General features: G+C 37.8%; 1 pseudogene; it reads right to left on the bottom strand.

Annotated features, from left to right (window-relative positions):
- Positions 1-1,556: 1,556 nt before the first annotated feature.
- LOC110258524 lies at positions 1,557-3,388 on the bottom strand (annotated as a pseudogene).
- Between the last annotated feature and the right edge of the window lie 12,076 nt (positions 3,389-15,464).

Genomic DNA, 15,464 nt, shown 5'->3' with positions numbered 1-15,464 from the left:
AGAAAAAAAAAAAAAAACAAACAAAGAAAGAAAAGAAAAAAAATTAGGGAATGGGATTTGATAAGGTTTTTTTATTTGTTTGTTTTTTGCCTTTTAGGGCCACACCCGCAGCATATGTAGGTTCCCAGGCTAGGGGTCAAATCAGAGCTATAGCCGACAGCCTACACCACAGCCACAGCAACATGGGATCCAACTGCATCTGCGACCTATACCACAGCTCATGGCAATGCTGAATCCTTAACCCACTGAGCAAGCCAGGGATCGAACCCACAACTCCATGGTTCCTAGTCAGATTCCTTCCCACTGCGCCATGATGGGAACTCTGGGAATGGGATTTGAATCAATCATGTGAAAACGTTACAGGCCTCAAAACTACAGCTGGCAATTGGATTACCATACGATACGGATTCCAGTTTAAAATGTTATGTGCATGCTACACTTATTTCAGATAGAGATAGCAGCAATAATACAGGTAACAAAACTATTACTTTAATAAAAATACATTTCCTTACTCGGAAAATATATAAGTTGATTTTCGTAATGTACTTACCACTAATATTTAAGTCAGATCAAGCTCAAAAAGAAAAAAACTAACATTTTTCAAACAGCTTTGTCATAATTTTTCCAGTATATTTTCACGTAATTCTTTCAAGTACACATCAGATTTATCAAATTGCTTTCAGAGCCTAGTACTTGGTTGCTTCTGATATTCTTTTTAGAAACTTAGGTTATGCAGGGGCCCCAAGTACTTACCTGACCTAGTCTATGGATGACCGTTACTTCACAAGCTATATATTATAACTACAAGTTATTTCCATCTCCTTTACACTACTCACTATATTGGAGGGAAAAACGAAATATGAGGTGCTTACTTCTGCTACATTTTTTCAGAGACCGCTGATTCATGAAACTTATTTTCTTACTATTGATAAAGGTATAATAAAGAACATAGACCAAAATTTCTCTCAAATTAACTACTTTCAAAAAAAGGATGAATTGGAGAAAAGATTTAAGGTATTTCACTATAGTTAATCAAAACAAGACAAATTTTATGACAAATTCTGCCCAAAAAGCAAGAAATTAAAACACACAGTATAGGTTATTTACAATTAAGAATATCATCTCTCCATAAGAATTAGACCTGCTCAGAGCTCCCACTGTGACTCAGCAGGTTAATGATCCGGTATTCCCGCTGCTGTGGCATACGTTGCAGCTGCAGCTCAGATTTGATCCCTGGCCCAGGAACTTAAAATGCCACAGGTGTGGCCAAAAGAGAAACATATATAACACCTGCCCTTTTATCAATTTTTAGAATAAATCCATATCTCATTTTCAATTAAGAAAGGCATACCTTTGTTTTTTTAGGATTGCACCACTGAAAAAAATCTAATATTGAGTTTGATTTTGATATTACATGGTTGTTTTCTCCACTCTAGGGAGGTTGTCATGTGGGCAGTCTGTGTTGAATTCCTATCTAATGCCACAAACTCTGTGATATAGTGAAAGTACATGCTCCATCCGTGCTGACAAAGCAAGTGAATGAAAGAGTGGTTGATACATGGATGGGCAGATGAACCACTGGTGAAGAGATGCTCCATTATTCTATTCATGTCACAAGTACACAGGCTTACTCTCACCCCATTAATCTCTTTACTGCCCCTCTTACCTCTTTGTTTCTCAAGTGTAGATTAGAGGGTTGAGGCTAGGTGGGACAACAGTATAAAAAAGGGCAATGAACTCTCCTTGATCTTGAGAACCTCCTGATGGGGGCTGGAGATATATAAACATTCCTGGAATGAGAAACAGGGACACAACCAGAAGATGGGCTCCACATGACCCAAAGACTTTCTGAAGTCCAGCTGTTGACCGCATCCTCAGCACAGCACGGGCAATGCACCATAGGAGCTGAGAATGAGGATGAGAGGTATGAGAACAAAAACGGAGCTCGTGACCATGAGGGCCAGCTCATTAGCTGTCTTGTATCAACACAAGACAGTCGCAGCAGTGCTGGAACTTCACAGAAGAAATGGTCCACTTGGCCATGTCCACACAGGGGTACCCAGGCGGTAAATGAGGAATGAAGTGCTGAGTTGGTGAAGCCACTTACCCAAGAAGCCACAGCCAACAGATGGCAGAAACGAGGGTGCATGAGGACAGTGTAATGCAAGGGTCTACATACAGCTGCATAACGGTCATAGGACATCACCACCAGTAGCACACATCCTGTGGATCCCAGTGCAAGGGAAAAGTAAAGTTGAGTCATGAAACCTACATAAGACATGGCTTTTCCTGGGCCCCAGAGGTTGACCAGCAACTGGGGGATGAAGCTGGTAGAGTAGCAGAGATCCAGAAAAGACAGGTTTGAGAGGAAGAAGTACATGGGAGTGTGCAGATGGGAGTCCAGGTATGATACGATAATGATGAACAGGTTGCCTGTCAATGTCATTAAGTAAAACATCGAGACAACCACAAAGAGTACTACTTCCACACGAGGCCAATTGGAAAAACCTAGCAGGACAAAGTAGCCTCCAGAAGTTGCATTGAGTTTTTCCATCATCATTCATTTCCTGTTACCTGGCAAAAGAATTACATACACTCAAGATAAATGGAAATACAACTGCCAAAGCAATTTCGAGAAAAAAGAACACAGCTATAAGTATAACCCTCTCAGATTTTAGATTATGCTACAAAGCCACAGTCATCAAAACAGCATGGTATTATCAAAAACAGACACACAGGTTCATGGAACAGAAAAGAGAGCCCAGAAATAAACCCACTCACCTGTGGTCAATTAATCTACAAAAAAAGGAGGCAGGAATATATAATGCAGACAAGACAGTCTCTGCAGCAAGTCGTGCTGGGAAAACTGGATGGCCACATCTAAAACAAGGAGGCTAGAATATTTAATCACACCACATACAAAAATAAACTCAAAATGGCTTAAAGATCTAAATGTAACAACAAAACCATAAAACTCCTGGAAGAGAGCATAGGAAGAACACTCTTTGAGAGAAATCATAGCAACATTTTTTGCATCAGTTTCCTAAGAAATAAAAAAAAGCAAAAAATTTTAAGTAAGTCCTAACTAAACTTAAAAGTTTTTTTCACAGCAAAAGAAACCATTGACAAAACAAAAGGATACCCTACAGAATGAAAGAAAATTTTTGCAAATGATGCAACCAACGAGGGTTTAACCTACAAAATAATCAACAGGTCATATACAACTCCATATCAAAAAAATAAGTCCATCTGAATATGAATAGAAGACCTGAAGAGAAATTTTTCCAAAGACATACAGATGGCTAACAAGCAAATGAAAAAGATGCTCCACATTGCTAATTATTAGAGAAATGCCAGTCAGTTGAAAATGAGATATCACATTACATCTGTTAGGATGTCTATCATCAAAAAGGTTACAAATACCAAATGTTAGAGAGGATGTGGGGAAAAGGGAATCCTTGTATACTGTTGATGGCAATGTAAACTGGTGCAGCCACTGTGGAAAAGAGTAAGAATGTTCCTCAAAAAACTAGAAATATACAACTACCATAAGATCTAACAATTCCACTCCCAGGTATATATAGCCGGGGTGGGGGGAATCAATTCCAAAAAAAAAACACACCTCAATGTTCACAGAAGCACCATTTACAATAGCCAAAACATGGTAGCAGCCCAAGAGTCCATGATTGGATTAAGAAGATATAGGGTGGGTGTGGGTGTGTGGGGGTGTGGGGGGGTGTGGGGGTGTGTGCATACATACAATGGGATATTACTCAGCCATTAAAAAGACAAAACACTGACATTTGCAGCAAAGTGGGAGGCCCTAGATTATATTACGCATAGTGAAATAAATCAGAGAAAGACAAACATTGCATCATATCACTTATGTGCAATCTAAAAATTAATATAACTGACTATTCCAAAAAGAAACAGACTCACAAATATAGACAACTAACTTGTGGTTTCCAAGGGGGAAAGAGAAGAGAGGAGGGACAAATTATGGGTATGGGATTAACAGATTAAAAACTACCATGTATAAAATAGATAAGGAAGAAGTATAGATTCTGTGGCACAGGACATTATAGCCATTATCTTGCAATGACCTATAATGGAGTACAATCTGCAATAATAATGAATCACAATGCTGTACACCTGTAACTCACATATTATAAATTAGCTATGCTTCAATAAAGAAAAAATATCCTCCAAGAACCAGAGGGACACACACACACACACACACACACACACAAACAGAAACCAGTTTGAAGGGCCTACCACTTTTCAATTTGGATATTAAGAGAAACCATGATACCAATGAACTGAAAGAAGAAAGAATTCATATTCATAAATTTTAAAAGAATAAATAGTAAAGAAGAGAAAGCTATCCTCATATTTAGGATCATAATTAATAAACATAGAAGGAATGATAGAGTTAGAAAAACATAAATGGATGCTAAAAACTAGTGAATGAAAGTATGATGAGAGATGGGATATTTACATAGTTTAAAATATTTTCCCACAGAGTCCCCTGGTGGCCTAGAGGTTAAGGGTTCACCATTGTCACTGCTGTGAGTCAGGTTCAATCCCGGGCCCAGGAACTTCGGCATGCTACAGGCACAGCCAAAAATAAAAATCAAATAAAAATAAAATATCTCCCCACAAATTACTTGTTAATTACAAAATGAAAAGTAGTAGGCTTTACCAGAGGAAAACCTGGTGGACATCACCATAGCCAAGTCATCAATATTAACATCACCAACGTTGAGACAAACCAACAGCATGTGACTACTGACATGTTGCTCTAAACAGGACACAATGTCACTTCAGTCATATTCCTGCCAAAAATGCACAGCCTGACTTTTAAAATGAAGAAATATGAGACAAACTCACACTGAGACAAGTTGGGCAAAAGAGCTGGCCTGCCCTGACAAAAATATCAGATTCAGAGTTCCTGTTGTGGTTCAGCAGGTAACAAACCCAACCAGTATCCATGAGGATGTGGGCTCGATCCCTGGCCTTGCTCAGTGGCTTAAGGATCTCCGGCTTTGCTGTGAGCTGTGGTGTAGGTCGCAGATGTGACTCAGATCCCACGTTGCTGTGGCTGTGGTGTAGGCGGCAGCTGCAGCTCTGATTCAACCGCTAACCTGAGAAATCCATATGCCACGGGTGCAACCCTAATAAGCAAATATAGATTTCAATGAAGCTAAGGAATTGGTCCAGATTTTTAAAAGTCAAAAAGACATGATAAAAAAATGTAATTGTAATGTATACATGTAAGGATAACCTGACCCCCTTGCTGTACAGTGGGAAAATAAAAAAAAATTATAAAAAAAAAGAAATAATATTGCATTAAAAAAAAGACATGATATCTAAATGTCTGATTCTGGACTGGGACAAAAATATTGTGAGACAATTGGAGAAATATTAATATGAACTATTGGTCAGATAATAATATTGTCTCCATATTATATTTTGTTACCTACACATTAGTTATGTAAAATAGTGTCTCTAATCTTAGGGAAAAACACTTAAGCATTTAGCAGTAAAAGGACAGGACGTCTCGACATTAGTCTCAAATGGTCCACAAAAAGAGATCATACACATAGTTGGCAGATAATGATGGATGACAGATAGATACATATATAAAGATGACAGCTAGCTAGCTACATAGATAGATAGATAGATAGATAGATAGATAGATAGATAGATAGATAGATAGATAGGTAGATAGATAGGCAGGCAGGCAGGCAGGCAGGCAGATGGATATGATTGACAGGTGGATAATAGAATAACTATTTTAGGTAGAATATAATTATTATTGACTCTTGTTAAAAGGTTAATGGTAGTTTTTGTACCACTTTTGCAATTTTTCTACAAATTTAATATTTTACCACATTAGAATTTTTTTAAGTAAATACAAAGGCTTTTTTTTACTTTTATATTTCATCCAGATATTTTTCCCTACTACAGAAAAATAACTTCTTAACTTTTGAATCCTCCTAACTTGCCCCAGGGTGACGTCTGGGTAAATAGTAACTTGAAAATCTTCTAACATAGCTACAAAGGAAAATTTCCATGGAACAAATAATCTTTTTAACAAACAGCTTTAGTTTTCTTTTCAGCATTTTCATGCCATTCCTGCTTATGTGTTTATAGAAAACATAATAATTGCAATCCAAATAATCTTAAACACAGATAAAAAGATATAATGAACAATATTAATTTATTTATTATTTCAAAATATTGACACAGGGTAAAAAATATTGAGCTCCAATTAACTATTCTTATAGGAAGAATTTTATCTTCTGATTTGTTTACTCACACTCACAGCTTATTTCTTAACTGGAAATTAAAAACACAAAGAGAAATACGAAAAAAAAGGCAGACACAGGCACATCAACTTATGGGGATAATCATGATATGAACACAGCTGAAAACCTCAGTTCACTTGAACAGATCTGTGAAGTAGATGGGGAAAGTGGTGGTAGAACACATCCTAAAGGACATCTGAATATAACTGTCTTGAAAAGAGAACATTTTAGGGAAAGGAAGATAGAAGTTCTTTGAGAGAGCAAAGAAGCAAGGAAAGGTGTGAGGTTGAGGGAAATGGAGAGTGACCTGACTACTAGTGCTTAAAGCTGAAAGTGTATATGTGTATATCACAGGGCTAGAAACCTGAACAAAAGGCCTTGAGGACGTTTCTATATTCCCTTTTCTTCAGGACAATAACAGAGACAGTATTTAAACTTCGATCATAATTACTAATGTCTACAAATGTTTTTATTCTCCAACTTAGAGAAGAATTCTGAATATTTAATGAAACCATTAAATGGCTGTTCATCACTTAATACATGGTTCCCAGAGAGCTTGTTTCTTTTTTTTTTTGTTCGTTTAACATTTCATAAACAGTTATAACTCTTAAGCATTCTTCTCTTTCATAGGAAAGTTTTATATTGTTATTGTGACAAGCCATTTCTGCCATTCCCACACTCTTCCTTTCTTCTTCTCAATGAATTTATATCTTCTTTCTCCTAAAAATTTCTCCTTTAAAATCAGTTAAATCCACGTCTCTTTTTTTGGGGGGGGTTCTTTTTTTTTTTTTTTTTTTGGTTTTTTAGGGCCACGCCTGTGGCATATGGAGGTTCCCAGGCTAGGGGTTGAATCAGAACTGTAGCTGCTGGCCTACACCACAGCCACAGCAACGCAGGATCCAAGCCGAGTTTGTGATCTACACCATAGCTCACAGCAACACTAGATCCTTAACCCAGTGAGCAAGGGCAGGGATTGAACCTGCTTCCTCATGGCTGCTAGTCAGATTCGTTAATCACTGAGCCACAACAGGAACTCCTCACGTGTCTTTTAAGAGGCATTTTGTCAAGGTTCTCTGCAACTGCTTCACAGATCTATTCACGTGAACTAAGATTTTCAGCTTGGTTCATGTCATAAGTATCCCACCAGTCAAATATCCCTCTGTCTCTCTGTGAGTGCTTGGCCTCACCCAATGAGGCCACATCACTTCTGATTCCTCACACATACAATTATTTCTCTCACATTTACAAACAAACTGTGACTAAAAATAAAACAAAAGAAAAGAAAAAGAAACCACAGCAGGACCACATGTGGTTACCTCCTTTGAGGGCTCTTTTTTTTATTTTATTTTTTTCATTATACGCATGGATGGAACTAGAGACTCTCACCCTGAGTGAAGTAAGTCAGAAAAAGAAAGTCAAATACCATATGATATCACTTATATCTGGAATCTAATATACGGCACAAATGAGGTCTCTTAATTGCTCACGTTTTATAAGTACCATTCTTGAAAAAGATGTTAGCAGCAGTAGATAGTGAATTTCAACAGGAAAGGCAGAAACAGTTTGGCCCCAAGGTTGTAAGACTGATTCAAGCCCTAAACTCAAATTCATTAACTAGTTGACACACTAATCTAGACTATTTTCTACAGCTCAGAAACTATACTAGACAATCAGACAGTACATTGCTGAAAAAGAATTTGGGGGGAGTTCCCTCATGGTGCAGCAGGTTAAGGCTGCAGTGTTGTCACTGCAGTAGCTCAGGCCACTGCTGTGGTGTGTGTTTGATTCCTGGCCTGGGAACTTCCACATGCTGCAAGTACAACAAGAAATAAAAGGAATAATTTTTGTAATGAAACCAAAATTTAAATAAAGAATTATTAAGTTATGAGAGAACTCTAAAAGATACCTTGGACCAAGCAATAGCATCCAAGAAAGAACAAACATGGAAGAGGAGCTTCCTCCCCAAGGTTGAAGTTCAGACCACACCAAGAAGGTGTGGTTGAAGCCCAGTGGATGCTGAAGAAGTTCACCATGGCCGAATTAAAAAAACAGTGATGGCCAAATAAATGAAGCAGATTATTTCACTTAGAGGTCACTGCCATTTGAGGGATGATGAGAAAATGCAAAGTTTTTTTTATAATCTCTAGAAAGGGAGAGAGTAGCTCATGAGAAAGGTAAACCCAAATGCTATCATTACTTCTTTTGATGCAGATGTAATTTTCTTATTCTTCATAAAGTTGCCTGAATAACTTAGTACATTAATTAAAACATTAATTAAAAACAGCTGTGAGATATACTGATCTGTCGCATGAACCATTCTTCAGCATTCTTAAAGAATTTAGAAGGGATAGGAGATAAGAGACAAAAAAATAAAACTACCAGGTGTAAGAAAAGAAAGGTAGCAACTTTACAGTTAAATTTATTCTTACAAGGGAGAGGATAATAAAGACCTCAACAAAGACTGTTCTTTTGGGCTGTGGAATGAAATATCTCGGTTTTTAAAAATACGACATGATGGAGGAAATGGTGATGGACATGAGTTTCGCCTCCCCATCCCCATATCACTGGTCAGCTGTCTTTGTTCTTATATTTGTCCTTTAATACCCTTACCTAGGGCATGCCTAACACTCAAACAACTCCTTTCACTAAATGCCCTTTCTGTGTCTGTCCATATTCCCTCTCTTTGCCCAGCTGATGCCTCTTTATGTAGGGATCAACCTGATCTCTGGTTTTCATCTCTTTCACATCACCAACATAAAGGGATGGCTGGATGCATGCACCATAGAGTCTAGTCTACTGCATCACACTAGGAAAGCAGAGTCTGAAAATTACTATGGTTATCATGCTACACAACAGAGAATTCTGAGTCTACTAAAAGATCTGGTTTAGCAGGGAAGAGGAGCTCATTAGAGCATTTAGTGTCTCAGGGGATAGACCCCTTCTCCTAGAGCAAATGGAGTTTTATGGAAACAAAAGAATAATGGACATGCTTTCCTTGACTGGGGCCATTGGGAGGGTAAATCCCAAAGTGGTAAGTAATGCCCTTCAAGGAGTTGTCCTAGTTACAACAGTGTCTCAAGAATACCTTCAACATGATACACTGTTGCCCAAAGAAAACAATGACTCTACAGACCAACCTTCACTGATGAACATGCTCATGAAGCTGTCTTTATAGGGAGGGGAATAGGTTGCCCTGAAATTTCTTCCCCAATTCCTCATCCTGCTAAGGGCCACATTTGAGGAATAACTTGTTAGAGGTGGTCTAAGTGGGGGAATAGGGAGCATGAGACATTTGAAAAATGGGATACCTAAAAACTAAATTGGGAGCTCCCATCATGGCTCAGTGGTTAATGAACCCGACTAGCATCCATGAGTCATCCATAAGGTTTGCTCAGTGGGTTAAAGGATCCGGTGTTGCTATGAGCTGTGGTATAGGTTAGAGACCCAGCTCAGATCTGGCGTTGCTGTGGCTGTGGTCTAGGCTGGCAGCTATAGCTCCAATTTGACCCCTAGCCTGGGAACATCCATACGCCGTGTGTGCGGCCCTAAAAAGCAAAAAAGAAAAAAAAAAAAACCTACATTGTATATTATTGCTTTATTAACTAGAGTTAATTGTCTCCACTTAACTTCTCTAATTTCAAGGACAAGTTTAGCCCTGCAAAAGTATTAAAAATAATCTTCAAAGACCATTCAAACTATAACACAGAAGGTAACCACCAAAATTCTGAAAACATAACTATTTAAAAATTCCAACTTATACAACTAAACAGCAAAAAAGCCAACAACACAATGGAAAAATGGGCAAAAGACCTGAATAGACAATTCTCCAAGGAAGATATACAGATGGCCAACAAACACATGAAAAAAATGCTCAACATCCCTCATTGTTAGAGAAGTGCAAATCAAAACTACCACGAGATACCACCTCACACCTTCAGACTGGCCATCATTAATAAGTCCACAAATGACAAATGCTGGGCAGGGTGTGGAGAAAAGGGAACCCTCCTGCACTGTTGGTGGGAATGTAAGCTGGTACAACCACTATGGAGAACAGTATGGAGGTACCTTAGAAAACTATACATAGAACTACCACATGACCCAGCAATCCCACTCTTGGGCATATATCCAGACAAAACTTTCCTTAAAAAGACACATGCACCCACATGTTCATTGCAGCACTATTCACAAAGCCACGACATGGAAACAACCCAAATGTCCATTGACAGACAATTGGATTAGGAAGATGTGGTATAGATACACAACGGAATACTACTCGGCTATAAAAAAAAAACAAAATAAGGCCATTTGCAACCACGTGGATGGAACTAGAGACTCTCATCCTGAGTGAAGTAAGTCAGAAAGAGAAAGACAAATACCATATGACATCACTGATATCTGGAATCTAATATACAGCACAAATGAACCTTTGCACAGAAAAGAAAATCAGGGATTCGGGAATAGACTTGTGGTTGCCTAGGGGGGGGAGGGTTGGAATGGATTGGGAACGTGATGTGAATAGATGCAGACTATTGCTTTGGAGTGGATTAGCAATGAGATCCTGCTGTTAAGCACTGAGAACTAGATCTAGTCAACTATGACGGAGCATGATGATGTGAAAAAAAAGAACGTCTATATGTATGTGTAACTGGGTCATTATGCTGTACAGTAGGGAAAAAATGTGTTGGGGAAATAACAATAAAAAGATAAAAATAAATTAAAAAAACAAATAAAAATAAATAAATTTTCCAAAACATTTTTATGAGTAATTTCCCATGATGTCTTGTCAAGGGATTTACCATAATATATAAAAAATAAAATAAGACTATATCCAAGAACTGACATGTTACTGTAAAAATATCTGATGAGGTTATGAATTCATAAACATTTTTAAATCATTACACTGTTTCTAGCGAATATATGCCATCTATAGAAAGAAAATCTGGGTTTGGAAATTATAATAAGATTACATTTTTTATTAAGTGGAGTTGACTTACAATGTTGAACCAATTTCTGCTATAAAGCAAAGGGACCCAGCCATACTTATATAAATACATTCTTTTTCTCATATTATCTTCCCATCATGTTCTGTCACAAGAAACTGAGTATAGTTCCCTGAGCTCTACAGTAGGACCTCATTGCTTATCCATTAGAAATGTAATAGTTTGCATCTACCAACCCCAAACTCCTAGTCCATCCCACTCCCCCTTCCCCCTTGGCAACCACAAGACTGTTCTCCAAGTCTCTGAGTCTGTTTTGGTTTTGTCGATACGTTCATTTGTGCTATATTTTAGATTGCACATCTAAGTGATATCATTTTAAAAATTGTGATTTTAAGAGAGCAATTGGGTATTTTGCTTTCTGTTTAAGACAGGTACCAGAAAACAGTCTTTATGTGTCCTTGGTCCTGATTGTTGTACAAATTCAACAAGGAAAAGATACAAACATTTTCCACAGTGCTTAGTACATAATTACTCCATACTGTGAGCTACTATTACCATCGCAGTGAATTTTAACTTGAACTGATATTTTAACAAACAACTCTACTTTAATTCTCTGTTATTCTTTATTTCGGATATTTAAAATATTACACACACATAGAAAACCTATATTCCCACAACTCAGAATCATCAACTATTACTTTTGTCATATTTATTTCCAGCATTTTCTAGCACATAAAATGCCAGAGGCCTGCTCAGGTGGCCAGGGAGTGTACACTTTCCCGATAGGAGATGGACAGCATCGGCGAATGTACATAGGGAGACAGCCTCTTTGTCCCTTCTTTCAGGGCACTGGACTGCTCACATTTTATTGGCATAAGTGGTTGATTATACGGACAGTTTTTTACTACAGATTACATCACAGTGTTAAAAGTACATTGGTTAACTATTACATGGTATAGCAGCTATACATCATGTTCTAAGATCTTTATCTTAACTAAACTTAGTGAATACAATTTAAGGGCAATTAGGTACAATACATCATGTGGAAAGGAGGAGACTCAGTACAAATCATCCCATGGCCAGCCAGTCTTTACAATTTGAAGAGGTCACAGACACAAGAATTTGGTACTCACAAATCTTGCTTTTAGACTGGTGCTTATCTTTAAAGCATTATGGCAGGGAGACAGTATAAGAAAATATAAACCAACTTAACTAGCTATCACTTAAAAGCTTTTAAAATCAAGGACAAAACTCACAGCTGGGTTTCATGGATAATATATGTCTAACTTCTATGAACCTCATTAAAATCCTAACTCTAAAGTTTACTGTATAACTAGTTAGTAGATAAACACTATATTTTACCTAAGTCGGATTTAAATAGGGGAAAGTCCTTCAGGATGAAATTCTTATTATATTATTGTTGTAACTTTGCTAAGTCACAAATCACCACAGGAAAATAAGAATGGAAAATAAGAATAATAAGTAAATAATCAGGAAAGACTGAGGAAAACTGAATAACAAATAAAACGACAGGAAAGACTAGGTCACCCGAGAAGCAATCCATGTTCTCCAGCGCAAACATGGAAATTGTTTTCCCGGGAAAGCCCCAATTCTTCCCCATCAACATCAAAATGAGAGCTGTGTAACCTGAGGCCTGCCCTCGGCTTGTACAGTACAGGCAGGCTTTCATCCTGACCAGAAGCCCACCTTCGGCTTGTACCATTCAGGTGAGCTCCCTTCCTTGGTTAGGAACCTGCCTTCAGGTTTTTCTGCCATCAGGCAAGGTCCTTTTTTTGAGTCCCTGTATCCCTTCAGCTCCCCGCAATGAAATATCACAGAGGGAGTTCCCGTCGCGGCGCAGTGGTTAACGAATCCAATTAGGAACAATGAGGTTCAGGGTTTGATCCCTGGCATTGCTCAGTGGGTTAAGGATGCGGCGTTACCTTGAGCCGTGGTGTAGGTTGCAGACGCGGCTCGGATCCTGCATTGCTGTGGCTCTGTGGCTCTGGGGTAGGCCGGCAGCTGTAGCTCCATTAGACCCCTAGCCTGGGAAACTCCATATGTGGCCAAGAAATAGCACAAAAAAAAAAATATATTATATATATATATATATCACAGAGAAAATCAGTGTCCTTTCTAACCATCATTCTCTGACCCAAAACCAACCCAGAGACAACTACTATTATGAGCTTGGCATGTATCATTCCAGTTCCGTTCAATGTATATCAAATATTATGTATGTAATAAATATCTAAATATTAATATTATTACATGGTTATATATTCAGAGTTTAAATTTTCCTACTGGGGAGGAATTTAAACAGGGATCCAATACGAGCAGAAAAACCCAGTTATCAAAAGGTGGAAATGCCCAACAACCTAGGCTAGAGAAGTCTGTACAAAGTTCAATGTTTTTCATACTGTGGTCACTAGATCTGTAGGAGAATATTTAGCTTCTGTCAATCTCCTGGAAGTTTTTTTTCTGGACCCCAAAGCTTGATCAGCCACTGAGGGATGGGGCTGGTGGTATAGCAGAGACCCAGAAAAGAGACGTTTGAGAAGAAGAAATACATGGCTGTGTACAGACATGAGTCCAGGTACAACAAGATAAGGATGTACAGGTTGCCTACAATGTCAACAAGTACAACATCAAGATAACCACAAAAGTATATCTCCAGATGAGACCAATTAGAAAAACCCAGTAGAACAAAGTACCCTCGACAAGTTGCATCGATTTTTTTTCCGTTGTCACTCATTTCTTATTATCTGGGGAGAGAATCCCAGAAAAATACTACTGCTTCAATATCATGTGATGTGAACTTACTTATGTCATTTTCATAATTATTTTGATGACTACTTCTTTAATTCAAACTAAATTGTAAATCTCAGTATTTCATATTATAGTATACAGGGGTCAAATATTTGGCTAGATTCACTTGAATTACTATCACATTGTGCATACAGTCTGTCATAGCAGTAATCTATAATATGGGTTATTCGTATTTTACCATTGATTTGCTTTACTTTCATTTTTTTCATTTTATTTTTTATTAAAGTGTAGTTGATTTACAGTGCTGTATACATTTTCTGCTGGACAGCAAGGTGACCAGTCATACATAAATATATATACACATGACTTTTCTCACACTATCTTTCTCCATCATGGTCGCCAAAATCCCAAGAGATTAGGATTAAAGTTCCCTGTGCCTGTGCTGAAACTCAACTTCTTCATCATTTTAACAAAGAAACTATGTATCGTGATTATTGTGTGTTAAACTAACTGCAATGACATTGTAGCACCTAAATACTGCTGTTCATCAAATGTTTTCATTACTTGTAGATGAGGGTATTTATCAGGAATATTGACTAGAGCAGCAAATCGGCATTCTTTGTAAAGCATTTTCTCATTATCTCTTTTTTTAAACAGTATTTTTTTTTCTCATTTCAGGTTTGCAGTGTTCTGTCTTTTTTAGTCAGCTAGTGACCCAGTCCCACACTGCACATATACGTTCTTTTTCGTCTACATTATCCTCCATCTTACTCAATATGCTAGGTTGTTCCAGCGTTCGAAGATCTTTGTTTTTTATTACCTTTTATATTTATTTATTTTGCTACCTAAATGTTCATAACCAACAACAAATAGAGGCATTTGAAATTCCTCAGAGAGAAAATCAAACTACTTCCTGACCCTCTTGTTAGAAGAAAATATCTCTCAGGAGAAGGGAAGCATGATAAGGATTCAGAAACAAGGAGAAGAAATGAAGTAAAACATATCACATTCCTTTTTTTCAGGATGAGAAAGGTTCAAATATATTATGTAATCAGCACAACCCTACATGCTGTGTGTTGGTGTGTGGTTGTGTGTGTGTGGTGTGTGTGAATCTGTGTGTGTATGTGTGTGTGTGTGTGGCTGAGGGCACTGTGAGGAAGGACATAATGCTCTCTCAGGAGACACAGTCTTCCTGGCATCAACGTGGTTCTGACTACAACAAAGCTTCTCAGTGCTTAGTTTTAGAATAAGGATTGGGGAGCTTACATCCTCTGAATTTGGGAGTTATAAGGAGACTGTGCAGACAAAATAGGAGTGGCTATCAGAAGCAAATACCATCTACTTTCTTCCCTCAAATAGGTAGTAGTGATAACGTCTAAAGTGTGTGGAAGATGGTGATTAAGCTGAAAATGAATAGCAGATTCAAAGATATCATTCTGGATAT

This window comes from Sus scrofa, unplaced genomic scaffold (assembly GCF_000003025.6).
Source record: "Sus scrofa isolate TJ Tabasco breed Duroc unplaced genomic scaffold, Sscrofa11.1 Contig2293, whole genome shotgun sequence".
NCBI lineage: Eukaryota > Metazoa > Chordata > Mammalia > Artiodactyla > Suidae > Sus > Sus scrofa.
The sequence above is the reverse complement of the archived record's forward strand: the minus strand, read 5'-3'. Positions and strand labels throughout refer to the sequence as shown.